This window comes from Dama dama, chromosome 1 (assembly GCF_033118175.1).
Source record: "Dama dama isolate Ldn47 chromosome 1, ASM3311817v1, whole genome shotgun sequence".
NCBI lineage: Eukaryota > Metazoa > Chordata > Mammalia > Artiodactyla > Cervidae > Dama > Dama dama.
Genome location: NC_083681.1, coordinates 9,834,009 through 9,850,755, shown reverse-complemented (window position 1 = coordinate 9,850,755; position 16,747 = coordinate 9,834,009).

Here is a 16,747-nt window from a genome sequence, read left to right as displayed (position 1 = left end):
GACACAAGTCAGACAGAGGAAGACTCATACCATATGAATTCACTTATATGTGGACTCTAAAAAGCAAAACATATAAACATATATAACTAAAAAGAAGCAGAGAATACACAGATACAGAGAATAAACATGTGGTTGCCAGAGGGAAGGGAGCTGAAGGAAGGAGGTAAATAGGTGAAGAAGAATAAGAGGTACAAACTTTCAATTACAAAATTAATGTCATGGGTATAAAATGTCCAGTGTGAAAAAAAATGTCCAGTGTGAGGAATATAGTCAATAATTATTTAATCTCTTTATTTAAAACAAGTAGTAAATAGATGTATTATGATGATCATTTTTCAAATGTATGGAGATATCAAATCACTATGTTGTGTTATCAAGAACTACTGTGGTGCTGTAGATTGATTGTATCTCAAAAATAACCAAATAATCTGACTCAGAGAAAAATAAATCAGATTTGTATGTACCAGATGGGGGTTTGGGGGAGGAGAGTTAGAATAAGGTAGCGAAAATGTATAAACTTCCAGATGTGAGATAGTTGTTCATGATGTAATGTGCATTATGATACATTTAACACTGGTGTAAGTTATACATGACAGTTGTTAAAAGGGAAAGTATTTCCAAATCAAGGAAAACTTTTCTATTCCTTCAACTTTGTATCTGTATGAGATGATGGATATTTAAACCTGTGATAATCATTTCACCATGTATGTAAGTCAAATCTTATCACTGTATAACATAAGCTTATACAGTGCTGTATGTCAGTTATATCCCAATAAAATTGGAAGAAAAAAATAGAGTTTTCAAAATGATACATAGTTGATGATAGACCTTAGAAAACAGGTTGCATTCAAAGTGAAAAGAAAAATGAGAAACTCCAGATATTTTTGATTAATAGAAACATTCTCAAAATAATGCTTAAAATTTCAATTAAGCTATCATTTCAAGCCTGGTGCACTGAGAAGACCCAGAGGGATCGGGTAGAGAGGGAGCGGGGAGGGGGGATCGGGATGGGGAATACATGTAAATCCATGGCTGATTCATGTCAATGTATGGCAAAAACCACTACAGTATTGTAAAGTAATTAGCCTCCAACTAATAAAAATAAATTAAAAAGATAAATAAAAATAAAAAATAAAGAAATGATACTAGAATCACAATGACAAATCCAAAAAAAAAAAAAAAAAAAAAGAGTTTGGCAAGAGATCACATATATTCCTTAATGTTAATTTGTAGATCCACTATTCCAAAAGTTCTAACTTAGTCCAATAGTGTTAAATCTCTGAAAAATCGTGAAAACTACTAGCAATTATTAGTAGCGTCCCTAATGTATTTTCTTAGTTTTGCCTTGGCAATTTTTAAATCTCAATATGTGCTAATGTGCTACACTAATACATCCCACAGATAAAGGAGCTCTACCCACACCTATAAGAAATTAATTGAATCAGTGTTACAAATATAACAAAATAAATGAGATCATAAGCTGGAAAGTTTTAGCACTGTTTCACTGGTTCAGGCAAGAAGAGATGATGTTCTTTAGCTGGAGAGAAGAGATATGAACTCTTTTTTTTTTTGAGATATGAACTATTAAGAGAGAAAAAAAATCACAGAATGTTGGGTGTACTGACGTTTTATTTATTTTCCTGGATGATGGTTACCTCTTTAAGCTGTCTTTTCTAAAGCGAACTGATGGCTTTAGCTCCATCAACATCAGGAGTGATTGTTGAGCACTATTGTTGATGTTACATATGTCATGTCTTAGACTCCCTTGGAGATTTTGCAATTAATTAGAAAAATGAAGTTTCTGCTGTTATGCAGCTTCAACTCTACCAGAGTGAAACAGACAATTAAAAAAACCTCTGGATAAGTTCTTATGGTATGTGCTAGAGGTCATACTAGAAAAATTATTTTATTAGAAATAGTCCATACGTTATTTCAGTCACATGTATTAGTGTGATTCTTACCTTTCTGATTCTTTCCAGAAGGACAACTGTCTGAGACAAGGTTTGGGTGGGAGGAAGAGGGGCAGGAGAGCATAACAGCACTAAGGTATGGTACTGGGAGACAGCATCGGGGGAAACAGATGCCAGGAGACGTTAGAGGACCATTGAGCAAAGCTGTGGCGGTTGCAGAGCTTTCACTGTGCTGGCCTTTCCCGCAGCACTGTTGCATTTACCCGCTGCAGGTGCGGACTGGGTCATAGTTACATTACCAGTGAACAGACATTTTTCAGAGTTGACTAGCCTGATCTGTTGCTTCAGTGTTATATGAGCAGTCCTCATAATACCTACTTGGGAATTATAGTATTTGGCCACAATAATGATACCTGGCCTGCTCCAAACCCACCTCTTCTTCCCAGAGACCTTCCGAGAAACCTGTGCATCAGATCAGTCTGAGATGCCTTCTTGCCCGTCTAACCTTGATCAAGTACAATACAAGGAGCACAACCGTCTGATGGAACAGAAATTCTTCTGAAATGCTTTCTTCTTAAATTCACTCTCTCATGTTTGCTTTGGGGAATAGATTGTCAAGGACTACTTTTGCTACCTCACATCAGGTCCAAGTGTATAAATGAAAGTGAGGAAAAAAGTCAGAATAACCTGAGAAGTATCTGATCAACTGCCTTGTATGTTGTAGATATCAAAAGTTTCTTATGCCAAGAGTACACTTAACTGATGAAAAAGGAGTTACATCAGTTTGAGCTTTTTCACTCATCTCTTTGAAGCACATAAACTATTTGACAATGTTAAGTGTTTGATATTTAACTTCAAGCTCAGCCCTCCCTTGGTGGCTCAGCTGAGAAAGAACCTGCCTGCCAATGCAGGAGATGCCAGACGTGGGCTTGATCCCTCAGTTGGGAAGACCCCCTGGAGAAGGACATGGTAATCTCCTCCAGTATACTTGCCTGGAAAATTTCACAGACAGAGGAGCCTGGTGGGCTATAGTCCATGGGGTTGCAAAGAGTTGGAAATGATGGAGCACACATGCGTGTGTACACACACACACACACACACACACGCACACACACACTGGGGAACAAAGGGAATGTGTTTTTTTCTGCCGTTTCAGTATGGACTTAGGGTTTTGGTTAAATATTTCTCAAGTTATGTCTAACTAGTAGAACTATACCTTTAGGTAAATGTATATGTGCATTTTTCTAGTATATTATAATATGTATATTATATATATATTAACCTAAATAGGGTTATATCATGTATATTTTTCTTCATGTTTAGCCATGAAGCCATTCATAATGCTTGTCTATCTATCCAGTTTAATATATATGTTAGCAAAAAGAACCCTAAAACAAAGACACTATGTACCTCAGGAAGTCAAGGATCATCAATTTCTTTTAAGCCTCCTATGGATTTACCACTCAATATTGTTTTCTTTTTCTAATGCTGAAGGCTGATCACTCCTTTAAATTTTGTCGTAACGTTAAAATGTATATGTTTGTATACCTATTATTATTTATTTATTTAAAAATTTAATAGTAGCATCATTCTGTTTGTCTTTCTGCAACTTGTTTTTTTACTCAACATTACATTTTGGGGTTCAATGTCTATTCCTTTGTACCCCAACCTCACTCAGTCACCAGAAGCTGTCTGCCCTGGGAAGGTTGTAAGCTTGGGCAAAGGGGTTTTCTATAGCTGAAACTGATGCTAAAGAAGCCAGTAGCCAGGTTTTATTTAAAATTTGACATTTTTATCACAGATTTTTCATTACTTTTGATTTTTAAAATATTTTATTAAGACATGACATCTTGACTGCTTCCTTTTTTGATGTCCCTTTAAATTCAGTACCTGCGGCAAGTGCCTCATTTGCCTGATTTACCTCAATCTCGTCCTGGCCCTGATGTCTGATGACACTATTACCTGCAACCGGGCAGAAACTTCTTTCAAGCGGATTCTGGGCAGGGCATTCTGGTTTCTACTCCCAAAATGTGACATTCCTAACTGTGGATTCTTTCTCCTCCTGAATCACCAAGTTAGTATGACATGAGACAGAGCCTTTGGCCAACCGCCTGAGTAGGAAATAAATCTTTATTGTTTAAGACCCTTAAACCTTGGGAGTTGTATATTACCTAGATGATCTTAACCTCTACATAGATCAAAGTAGAATGCCTTGCAGCAGCATAAAATATATAAAAACATAGAAACAATTGACATTGGTTTAATAGAGTATGCACAGTGAGAAAGCTGCAATTAGAGACTGAAAAGATAATGCATTTTGTGCAGTGGCAAAACATCAGTGAAACTACCCCTTTTGATTATGGGGACCAAAAATCCTCTACCTAATAAACTTGCTGTTACAGAAGAGGGGGATCAGAAAACAATTTTCTTTTTTTGGGTGGTGTGTTGGTTTCTGTCTGTCTTTGGTAAATTGTTATAAGAAAGTCATATGCTTAGACATATGCTTAGAAAATTTGTCAGTTTATAAGCAGGATATTTCCTTTGTTTACTTCATTGCCCTGAAATTTGATTTTGGTGTGTCTGAATATGGTTTCAGGGTCTTCCCGCAGTGGCTCAGTGGTAAAGAATCCTCCTGCAATGCAGGAGAAGCAATAGACGCGGGTTCCATCCCTGAGTCAGGAAGATCCCCTGGAGGACAGCATAGCAACCCACTCTAGCCTTCTTGCTTGGAGAATCCCATGGACAGAGGAGCCTGGCAGGTTACCATCCATTGGGTATCAGAGTCAGACGCAACTTAGTATGCACGCAAGTATGGTTTTGTTTTTACTTATCTTTCTTGATAAATTTTGCACCAGTGGATTGATTCTCAGCCGCTATCTTTTCCAGTATTACCTTTCCCCATTCTATCTTTTTATCTTTTCTGAAATTGGACCTGGATATCTGTTAGACTTTATTCTATTTTTCTTGGGTTGCTTACTGCATTTTCATGTAGTTTTTAATCTTTTTATATCTCTGAGATGCATTCTGAGTAATAAATTTTTGAATGTATTATCCAGTTAAGTAATTTTTGCATTAGTTATCCTACAGACAAATAAATACAACAACTATATTTTTATTTCCGGAGAATCTTTTGGTCATTTATGCCTGGTTATTTTTGACAGCGCATTGTTTCTTGCTCATTTTTTTGTATTCTAGACTTTATTTCTTTAAATGTATTAAGCATAGTCATTTTATATTTTTTATCTGAAAAATGCCTAAGTTCTTAAGAGGTCTAAATTTATTTTTTGTTGTTTCTGCTGAATCAGTGAATCATTTATTCATGTATTTGGTAAATTTCAATTGTGAGATCATAATTAGGGTTCATAAGTTCCACTTGAACATGTCATAACATTCTATAAAACAGGTTTGCCATATTTTCCTTAATATGTCCACATTACTCTGTATGTTTAAGAATAACTTTATAATTTCCTACCATCATGGATAATTTTGGGGGAGAAAGCCCTTTAGTGAGTTGTTTTTTAATCAATAAAAAATTTCTGAAAACACCAGAAATGGTGTTATTGAACCAAAAATAGAAACATTTTTACAGTTCACATAATTACTTTCATCAAGACTTGGGACCAATTACAATGCCATCAGAAAAGAATGAGAGTACAAATTTCACAAGATGTTCACAAAATTAGATTCTTATGCATATGTTTTTATGGTATGATTTTCTGGATCTTTTTAAAGAATTATGGTAAACTATCATGGTCCAGGGTTCATTTTCCAAGTAATTGTAGCAATATCAGTTAATTACTCTGTTACCTGATTTTATGATTCAGATGTATGGGTGGTCATAGAAAATGTGTGATAAACTATGGTGGCTAAACATATATGTATTTTTGGCCTTTGCTGTAATAAAAAAAGTCTCAATAGCTTACAGCCACATTTGTTTTTTTTATCATCGTAAGTGGGGTGGTTTTTGTGCAGCTCAGCCTAGTTTTGCTCTGTTTGGGTGCACATATATTCTTCTAAGATCCAGGAAGAAGGAATTATACCTATCTAGGGCATGCTATTTTTGTGGCAATGATCTTCAAAAGACCAAGTAATAACGAACAGTTCTCTTTAAAGGTTCTGTTTGTGATCAGTACAATATCACTTCTGCTAATACTCCATTGGTGCAGGCAAGTCATATAGCCAAGCCCAATAATGAAATGGAAAATTATAGTCTACCTATAGATATATACTCAAGTGACATGTATGTGGATAAAGATAATGCTCATATGAAGTGAAAGGATAGTTGGGAATGGTCTCTAAAACTTTCTTGGCTTGCCTTGGCACTCATTCCCTATGTACATGCTCTCATATAATTTAACACATTTTGCTGATATTATTTTTGCTCTATTTATTTTCTTGTGTAGATCTCAAGTCTCTTAAGGACAGAAATAGTGTTTTACTCATGTTTCATGTAACCCAGTGCCTAGAGCACAACACAGAATATATAGTCTCTAAAATTAGATATGTTGGACTGAATCATTTTCATACATGCTTCCCCTGGATTAATGATCCATGTTCTTTGGTCTTAGACCTGGAAAAAGGTAATACAAGCTAATTTTTCCCAAAATTACTGGACTCCCTGATGTGTTTTTTTTAAGGTAAGAAAAGATTACTACTCATATTTATTTTTAAATTCATTTCAGGACTGCAGGAGAAAGAGTAGGCTTTTCATTTCTATTAGGTAACAGGAGACGGAGCATATTAACACTGCTGTCATTCAAAAGCTCAGGGCATATTAAACTGTACTCTCTCAATTCAATAGAAGCTCTATGATCAAGTCAGACTCTGCCTGAGAAGAAGACAAATGTATAACAGGATAACTTCTCCACTCTCAGAAAGAGAAATTGAAAGGTTGTCTGCTGAAAAAAGGAAATTTTTTTAGAAAGCTATCAAAAAATTATTATTCAATAGGGAACCCTAACAGGTCCCTATAACAAGGACCAACTTGTCCACTGCACATAGAAGGAACAGTGCCTAGTATCTATGATACTTATAATGGTCCATGCAAATAAAAAAGGTTTTCCTATCTTTTAAATTGGAAGGAAAATGAAAATAATAAGTACATGATAATAAATCCAGTTAGGAATACATTTGTCTTTATAACAACATGGTCATAAAATATAATTTTAATATTTTTTACAGAGGAAGTGTCCACAAAGGCAAAGATGCCCTTGGCCCACAGAAGTCATACTATGACCCTGTTTACAGTGAGTGAATCTTTTGAAGTAGGAGGAGATGAGATAGATCCATTGAGCTGAGTGGCACCCTCCAAAATTGTAGGCTTGGCGTTATGCTCATGGCTGTGGGTAGAATGGTTTTTATCCATTCCAAAACTGTTTTGTTGTTTGTGGTAGAACTGACTTGGGCAAAATCATGAAGAAAATTATTTGGGGCCCTCCAGTCCCTTTCTCTCCCTCCTTGCCTCTCTCCAGTCACCCCTTACCAAAAGATAGATTGAGACATATTACAAATCTTCAGATCAAGAAAAAAAAAATCAATTTCAATCAGACAGCACCAAAGCGGAAGTAGTTAGAGTACGGCAGACAGGAGGCAGGGGAAAGACCTAGAGAAAAAGTGTAGAAGCAAAGAAAGAAATTATATACTTGGCTACTGGTTAAAACCTCGTTGGATGTTTTGGCTCTTTGTGATGGTTTTCTTAGTATTTTGATTTTGTAAACTTGAGGCATTTATAGGCTTAGATTTTGGTTTGCTTACATAGGCTCCCAGTGCATTACAGTATGTTTAATCTTTGGTCTTCTTGTCTAAGTAATTTAACTGTGTAGATGTGCTTAGTCACTCAGTCGTGTCCGACTCTTTGCAACCCATTGACTGCAGCCCACCAGGCTCCTCTGTCCGTGGGGATTCTCCAGGGAAGAATACTGGAGTGGGTGGCCATGACCTCCTCCAGGGGATCTTCCCAATCCATGGATCGAACCCAGGTCTCCCTCATTGCAGGCAGATTCTTTACCATCTGAGCCGCCAGGGAAGCCTGTATGCATGAATAAATGCACACATACACACTTACGTGTATTGCTACTCTTGCTGTTTAATAAATACTTAACTCTTCCTTATAATGTGTTGGGCCTTGTTATAGCTACTAGGACATATCAGTTAAGATAAAATAAAGAAATTTCAACAGTCTCTGCCATTTAATTCAGTGGAACTCAAAATATGGTCTCTGAACTAGCTTATAACTTTATTGTTTTTTAGTTTAAAATTAATGATATATTTTTATGGTTTAGCAATCAGATTGTAGATTTATTAAAAAGAATGGCCATTAATTTGCAATGGTTTTAATTACAGTGAAGATACTTTAAAAATCTATTTGTGTGCCATGTCCCCCACCACCACTTCCAGTTTTGACTTGAGGATATGAGTGGGTAGGGAGTTGAAGAGAGAGAGGCTGGTGTGGTGGTGTGGCATAGAGGAGGAAGAATGGCGAGAAAGGGAAGGACAAGAGAGAGAAGAAAGCATGGGAAGGAGGAGGAGAGGAGCAAAAAGGGGAAAAGGATAGAGAGGTGTACAAAAGAGTATATAGATATAGAGGCAAGTGTTCAAGGAGTAAGTGGCATCGGGTCTCACTTTGTTACAATTCTCTTTGAGGTAAATATACAGTGAAATGTATACCTTATATAGGTGTATGGATGTATAAATACTTTCTTGACATTTTCCTCTGGAAACATGCTCATAAACAGAAAATTTGAAAAATATATAGTGAATGCCCACATGTTCACCACACCAGTTATACCATCAATACTATATTTGCCCTATAACTTTTCTACTCATCTCTCCATTCCTCTAACCATCTTATATTTGTATGCATTTTGAAATAATTGTCCTTAGGAGACTTACTCCTAACACCTAGTACAACATTTGTCTGCAGTTTTGTTCTTTCGAAGTGATATTTATATCCAATTAAAAGCACAAATCTTAAGTTAAGACAAGCTGAATTTTGACAGTTGCATGCACCTTTAAAGCACACATATCTGTTTAGATGTGGAACGCTATCAGCACCCCAGAAATGTCTCCCATGCCCTTTCTCAGTCTTCAATTCCATGTGGCAACCTCTATAGAATTGTTTCCCTGCTCTAGAGCTTTATATCAGTGGAACCATACACTATGTACATTTTCATGTAAAGCTTCTTTGACTCAGTCAATGTTTTTGAAATTCATCTATAGTGTTACATACATCAATAGTTTCTTGCTTTTTTAAATTGGAAAGTAGTATCCCTTTGTATGAACATATGAGGGTTTGTTTTCCATCTAATTTAGTTACAAATTTTAGCTATTATTAATAACATAGCTATGGACAATACCGATCATGTCTTTTTTCTTTTTAGACACATTTTTTATTATTTCTCTTTGGTAACTACTTAGGTTACAAGTTAAGTATAGGTTTAGCTCTTTTAAGAATTTAACACCCTTTTCCACGGTACTGTTTTTCAGTCCTACGTGTTTGAAAAGTCCAATTCTCTACATGCACATCAATATTTGGTGCTATTAGTCTTTTTAACTTTAACCACTCTGTTAGTGTGTTGTGATTTCTCATTGTAGTCTTAATTTTAAACTTCCTGATGACTAATAATTTTGAGAATTTAATTTTTTTTTTTTTGCCATTCATATATCTCCCTTTCTGAACAATTTCTTCAAATTTTTGCACATGTGAAAATTGTATTATTTGTGTATTTGTTATTGAGCTGTAGTAGCTCTCTACATGTTCTGGATACCTATCTTTTGTCATCTTTATTGAATATATGCATTGTAAATATATATCCTCCCAGTCAGTGGTTTGAATCTTCACTTTCTCATAACACCTTTTGATGAAGAGAAATTTTAAATCTCAGTGAAGTTTAGCAATTTTCTAGGAGGTTACTGCTTGCTGTGTTGAGTCTAAGAAATTTTTGTTTACCTCCAAGTCACAAAAATAGCCTCCTGTCTTCTTCAAAGCTTTACAGTTTTAGCATTTATGTTTGGATTGATGATCCATCTCAAATTAATCTTTGTGTACTTGAGTTAGGAGGTCAAGGTTTATCTTTTTCTATTGCAATCTAGTTGTGCCCACACTATTTGTTGAAAAGACTTTTCTTTCTTCACATGATGCTTTTGTCAGTAATCCAATGATTACATAGGTGCAAGTCTACTTTTAGGTTCTCTGTCCAATTTCACTGATTTATTTGCTGATTTTCATGCCAGCTATCACTTTGTTTTCAGTTCTACAGTAAGTCAGGTACTGTAAGTCATCCAACTTTTTCAAAATTGTTTGGAATAATCTAGATTTTTTGAACTTTCAGTAAAGTTTTAAAGTTAGCTTGTTAATTTCTGCAAAAAATATGCATAGGTCTTGATTGGGATTGCATTGAATAAATGATTTGATTTGGTTAGAGTTGACACTGACATATAAAATATTGAGTCTTTCAACCTATAAACAAGTTCTATGTCTCCATCTACTTAGGTCCTTTTGACTTTCCCCCAGCAAATTTTTGTGGCATTCAACATAGACATGTTGCATTTATCTTGTCAGATGTGTTCCGATTGTATTGTTGGCATTATTGTAAATATAATCATTTTATTAACTTCATTTTCAATTTTTGATCTAATATATAAACATACAATTAACTTTTGTGCATTAACTTTGCAGTTTGTGTTCTTGCCCAAGGTAGGTATTATTTCTAATTATTTCCTTGCATATACTTTACAAATTTTTTATGAAAACAAGTCATCAGTCCACAAAAATTTGTACTAATTCTCCTTTCTAGTTTTGATGTCCTTTACTTCTTTTTGTTGCAATGACTAAAACTTTCAGAGAAATATTTAATGAAAGTAGTGGCTTTTATGCACTGATCCTGATTTGAAGGAGGTCATATTAAACATTTCACAATTAAATATGATAATATCTGTAGGATTTTCAAAAATTTCTTTGATTAATTTGAGAAATTTATTTTCTATCCTTAGTTTTTTGAGTGTATTTATCATGAATGGTTTAAAATTTTTTTAACTTTGAGCATCTTTGAGATAATTATATGGTTATTCTTTATCTGCTAATATTTTTAATTAGACTGATGATTTTTGAATGTTAAAGCAATTCTACTTTCCTGATAAAAATATATTATTCTTTCATTTATTATTGAATACTATCTGATATTTTGTTAAGGATTTTTTCCATCTGTACTTGTGAGAGGTATAGGTCTGCAATTATTTTTTTTTTTTTTTTGTCTGTAACATCTTTATCATGATTTAGTGTTACTTACGTTGGCCTCATAAAATGAATGCTAATGTGTTCTTCCCTCCTCTATTTAAAAAAAATATTTGTATTACTTATTTCTTAAATGCTGCTGCTGCTGCTGCTAAGTCACTTCAGTCATATCCAACTCTGTGTGACCCCATAGACGGCAGCCCACCAGGCTCCTCCATCCCTGGGATCCTCCAGGCAAGAACACTGGAGTGGGTTGCCATTTTCATCTCCATATTTCTTAAATAATAGATTTAATTTATCATAAAATAATCTGAGCCTGCAAATCTATTAGTGAGAGTGTACTTAAAAGAAATTTAATTTTCTACTTTAACAGGTATAGGACTATACAGACCCAGTATTTCAACCTTTGGTAAATTTTATATTTAGAGGAATTTGAAACAGATGAATTTGTTGGCTAAAACTGTTAATGTTCCTTCATTTTACTTTAATTTTTAGAGAGTTTCTAGTGATAGTCAATTTTTTATACTCGATTGGTAATATGTTTTTCTTATTTCTCTGTCCAACCCTTCTAATCATTTGTCAATTTTAATAATTTTTTCAGAACCAATTTTCACCTTTGTCAGTTTTCTCCAGTTTCTTTTTTTTTTTTTTTTTCAGTTTTCTCCATTTTCTATACCATCAATATCTATGCTAGTCCTACTTCCTAATATGCACATATTTACTTTGCACATATTTTCTAGCTTTTATAGGTGATAAGTCAGACATTGGAGAGAAATATATATTTTTATTTTATAATATAAATATATAAGCTATACTTATCACTTTAGTTAGAACTGCTTTAATTTAATAATAAATACTGCTGTGATATATTTTCATTATTATTTACTTTGACATTATATATGACAATCTGTTATTAAATCTACCCAGTTAATCCTTACTTTGGATATTGTATTTTTCAGTTTTATAATTTCCACTTAGTTCTTGCATATATTTTCCATTTATATATTTAGATACATCCTTTGTTCATTCCTGTGAGCATAGTTCCCTTCATCTCTTGAACATATGCATGACAAGGTTTTTGCTTATTCCAAAAATTTTGTCTCTTTGACTTTAGTTTTCATTATTTTTTGTTCTTGACTGTGGGTCCCCTTTCCCTGTTTCTTAACACATCTAGTAACTTTCCATTGACTTCTAAACATTGGAACTAATACATTTTAAAGATTCTAGATTCTGTATCTTCATCTGACAATTGTTGGTTTTGTTCTAGCAGAAAATATACTTCTCTGGATTGAATCTAAACTCTATTTCCCCTTTGGTGCTTGAAAGTTCTGCTCACTTCTGTCAGCCGTTTTTTTTTTTTTTTTTTTGCCTTCTTCCTGGTCATTGGGAATACAAAATCAGTGATCAGCCAAAATGTTTGGCAAAATTTTTGCTCAGATTTTAGTGCTCCCCTGTCTATAGCAACCCACTTTCTGTGCTCCCACCTTTAAAATCTTTCTTGCAACCTGAAATATAGCTTCTTACTTCCCAACATGTTAAGACCACATCTTTCTGCTTAAGTTCCAGATGCTCCACACCATGAAGACTAGATAGTACTTTTAGATGAAAGGCTTATAAATATGTATTATCTCATCCAGTGCAGTTCCTCTCTGAAAATTTAACATCTGTTCATTTTTTTCCTGCTTTTGGTGACTCTCCAAAGTCTTTAAATAGTTGCTTATATGTATATTATCCACAGTTTAGAATTATTAATTGAGAGTGACTTGATCTACTATATGCTACTCTGTCACTACTGGAAGTGGAACCCAATATCTGACTGACTTTTAAATTACAAACTTTAAGAATAATTTTTCACAAATACCTAAGTACTCAATCTCAATATTATCACTTGAATTTTGTATGCTGTGTTAGTTTCTGCTCTACAGCAAAGTGAATCAATAATGCATATGCTTATATCCACTCTTTTTTAGATTCTTTTCCCATATAGCTCATTACAGACTATTGAGTAGAATTCCCTGTGCTATACAATAGTTTATTATCAATTATCTATTTACATGTAGTGGTGTCTATATGTCTATCCCAATTTCCCAATTTATCCCTCCCAACCCCTTCTCCCCTTGGTAACCACAACTTTTTTCCATACATCTGTGACTCTAATTTTATTCTGTAAATAAGTTCATTTGAACCTTTTTTTAAAATTCCACATTTAAACAATATCATATGACATCTGTATTCCTCTGTCTGACTTACTCCACTCAGTATGACAGTATCTAGGTCCATCCATGCACTGCAATTGGCATTATTTCGTTCTTTTTTTAATGGCTGAGCAATATTTCATTGTATATATGGACCACATCTTCTAAGTCCTAACTTTTTTAAACAGTCAACCTGGGAAATTACTACATGTGAAAGAATGAAATTAGTACATTCTCTAATGCCATGCACAAAACTCAAAATGAATTAAAGACCTAAATGTAAGATCAGAGTCTATAAAACTCAGAAAAAAACAGAACATCCTCTGACATAAATCACAGCAAGATCTTTTTTGATCCACATCCCAGAGTAATGAAAATAAAAATAAAAATAAACAACAAATCAGACCTAATTACACTTGAAGCTTCTGCATAGCAAAGGAAATCATAAACAAAATGAAAAGACAACCAACAGAATGGGAGAAAATACTTGCAAATGAAGTGACAAACAAGGAATTGTTCTTGTTTTGTCACTAAGCGTTCAATGCTTTGCATGGAGTATGACTAGGCTCCTCTGTCCTTCACTGTCTTCCAGAGTTTGCTCAAATTCATATTCTACTGAATAAGGAATTAATCTCCAAACTTTACAAACAGCTCATGCAGCTCAACATCTAAAAACTAATTTAATCAAAAATGGGAGGAAGATCTAAAAAGACATTTCTCCAAAGAAGACATACGGATGGCCAAAAAGCACATGAAATGATGCTCAACAACACTAATTATCAAAAAAATTGAAATCAAAACTACAATGAGCTATCACCTCACAATGGTCAGAATGGCCATCATCAGCAACTCTAAAAACAATAAATGCTGGAGAGGATATGGAGAAAAGGGAACCCTCCCACATTGTTGATGGGAAGATAAGTTGGTATTGCCACTATTGCCACTAAGGAGAATACCATGGAGGTTTCTTAAAAAACAAAATAGAGCTACCACGCTGCTGCTGCTGCTAAGTCGCTCCAGTCATGTCCCACTCTGTGCGACCCCACAGGCTTCGCCGTCGCTGGAATTCTCCAGCAAATCCACTCCTGGGCATATATACAAAGTAAACCATAATTTAAGAAGATACATGCTCCTCAACATTCACTGCAAAAATCCCAAGATTGCTTATTAACTGGAGAGAATAACAGCAAACTCCGCGGTTTAAGAATGTACAGTTTTTTTAATATTAAAAATTTTAAAATGGAAGTATAATTGACTTGCATGCATGCTAATTCACTTCACTCATGTCTGACTGAATTTAATTTCAGATATTGCAGAATTTCATGTTCAATGATTTTATTTTTATTTTTAATATACTGATGTTTTATAGCATTTACATAAGAAGAATTATGACTTCCTGGGAGCCCCCAACCTAAAAATATGAATAGTCCCTAGGTAAGAATGAATAAATTTTCAATGGCTTTCTTTAAAAATGCAGAAAATTTTGAGTTATAAAGTTATATCTCTACATATTAGACAGTAGTTGAATTTTTTTGAAAGACCTATTTGGTTGTCTGCAGGAAAGTTTAGTAGTTGAACTAAATTTTTAGTGACTGCACTGAACATAACAGTTTAATTTCAGCCCCCAATGATTTTTGCCATTTTTCTTTAGGCAGTCAAATGTTTCTATATTGATTGTCAATGAGTCCACTTAGGATTTTGTGCCCTGATTTGTATTGCTTATAAAGAATTGAGCTTGCTAACAATTCCTGCAGAAAAATTAAATTTCTCTAGATCATATATAGCTACCAAGTTAGTAATGATGCCAAGTAATTTACCAGAGACCTGGTGGATTTGCTTACTTTAAGAACGGAAATTAAGAGTAGAGAATTGTTCAGTATACTTATACTTACCTATGTCCTGTTATTTGTACATATTATATGTGTGCATATGTTATATATACATATATGTGTGTGTGTGTGCATGTATTCAATATAACTTCTACATTCTACTCGAGAGGAAGACATTTGATTTTTTTTCAGGCACCAAAATGTTACTAACTCTCCTTCTTACTCTTTCTTTATAAACCAAGTTAATCTCTTTTGGATCCACAGTTGTGATGGGAACCAAGTTACAATGTACTTTTATTTCTCTCTGGCCCCCTCTCAACCTCTGGTTGTCACTTCTCTCATCCTTTCTCACTTACCAATGTATTCCAACCCCTGTAAAATATGGACTAAAGGTAACAACATCATTGTTTTGAGATTTAAGAGAATGCCCAGCACTAAGCCAGGCTCTCAGGAGCATTCAAACTCCGGTAGTTCCCCTACACTCTTTGACATAATTCCTTCTCATCTGTCACGGGTTGAGGAACCAATGAGCCTATAAACCAAGAACATGGTCTAAAGTCCATAGACCAAGCAAGGGCCTGGCTGGTAAAGAGCATGGCTTTTTGACTGCTACTGCCAACTTCCAGCCTAAGGAAAGACTGAGTTGTTGTTGTTCAGTCACTCTTTGCGACCCCATGAACTGCAGTATGCGAGGCTTCCCTGTCCTTCACCATCTCCCGGAGCTTGCTCAAACTCGTGTCCATGTTGTTGGTGACGCCATCCAACCGTCTTGTCCTCTGTCATCCCCTTCTCCACCTGCCTTCAATCTTTCCTAGAATCGAGGTCTTTTCTAAAGAGTTGGCTCTTCACATCAGGTGGTCAAAGGATTGGAGCTTCAGCTTCAGCATCAGTCCTTCCAATGAACACCTAGGACTGATTTCCTTTAGGATGGACTGGTTGATCTCCTTGCCGTCCAAGGGATTCTCAAGAGTCTTCTCCAAGTTCAAAAGCATCAGTTCTTCAGTGCACAGCCTTCTTTAATGTCCAACTCTCACGTTCATACATGACTACTGGAAAAACCATAGCTTTGATTAGACAGACCTTTGTTGGCAAAGTAATGCCTCTGCTTTTTTAATATTCTGTCAAGGTTTGTCAAGGAGCAAGTGTCTTTAAATTTCATGGCTTCAATCACCATCTGCAGAGATTTTGGAGCCCAAGAAAATAAAGACTGTCACCGTTTCCATTGCTTCCCCATCTATTTGACATGAAGTAATGGGACCAGATGCCATTATCTTAGTTATTTGAATGTTGAGTTTTAAGCCAGATTTTACACCCTCCTCTCTCAACTTCATCAAGAGGCACTTTAATTCTTCTTTGCTTTCTGCCATAAGGGTGGTGTCACCTGCATATCTGAGATTATGGATATTTCTCGGCATATCTGAGATTATGGATATTTCTCCCAGAAATCTTGATTTCAGCTTGTGATTCATCCAACAGGGCATTGTGCATGAAGTACTCTACATATAGGGCTCATCTTGTGGCTCAGCTGGTAAAGAATCCACCTGCAATTTGGGAGACCTGGGTTCAATTCCTGGGTTGGGA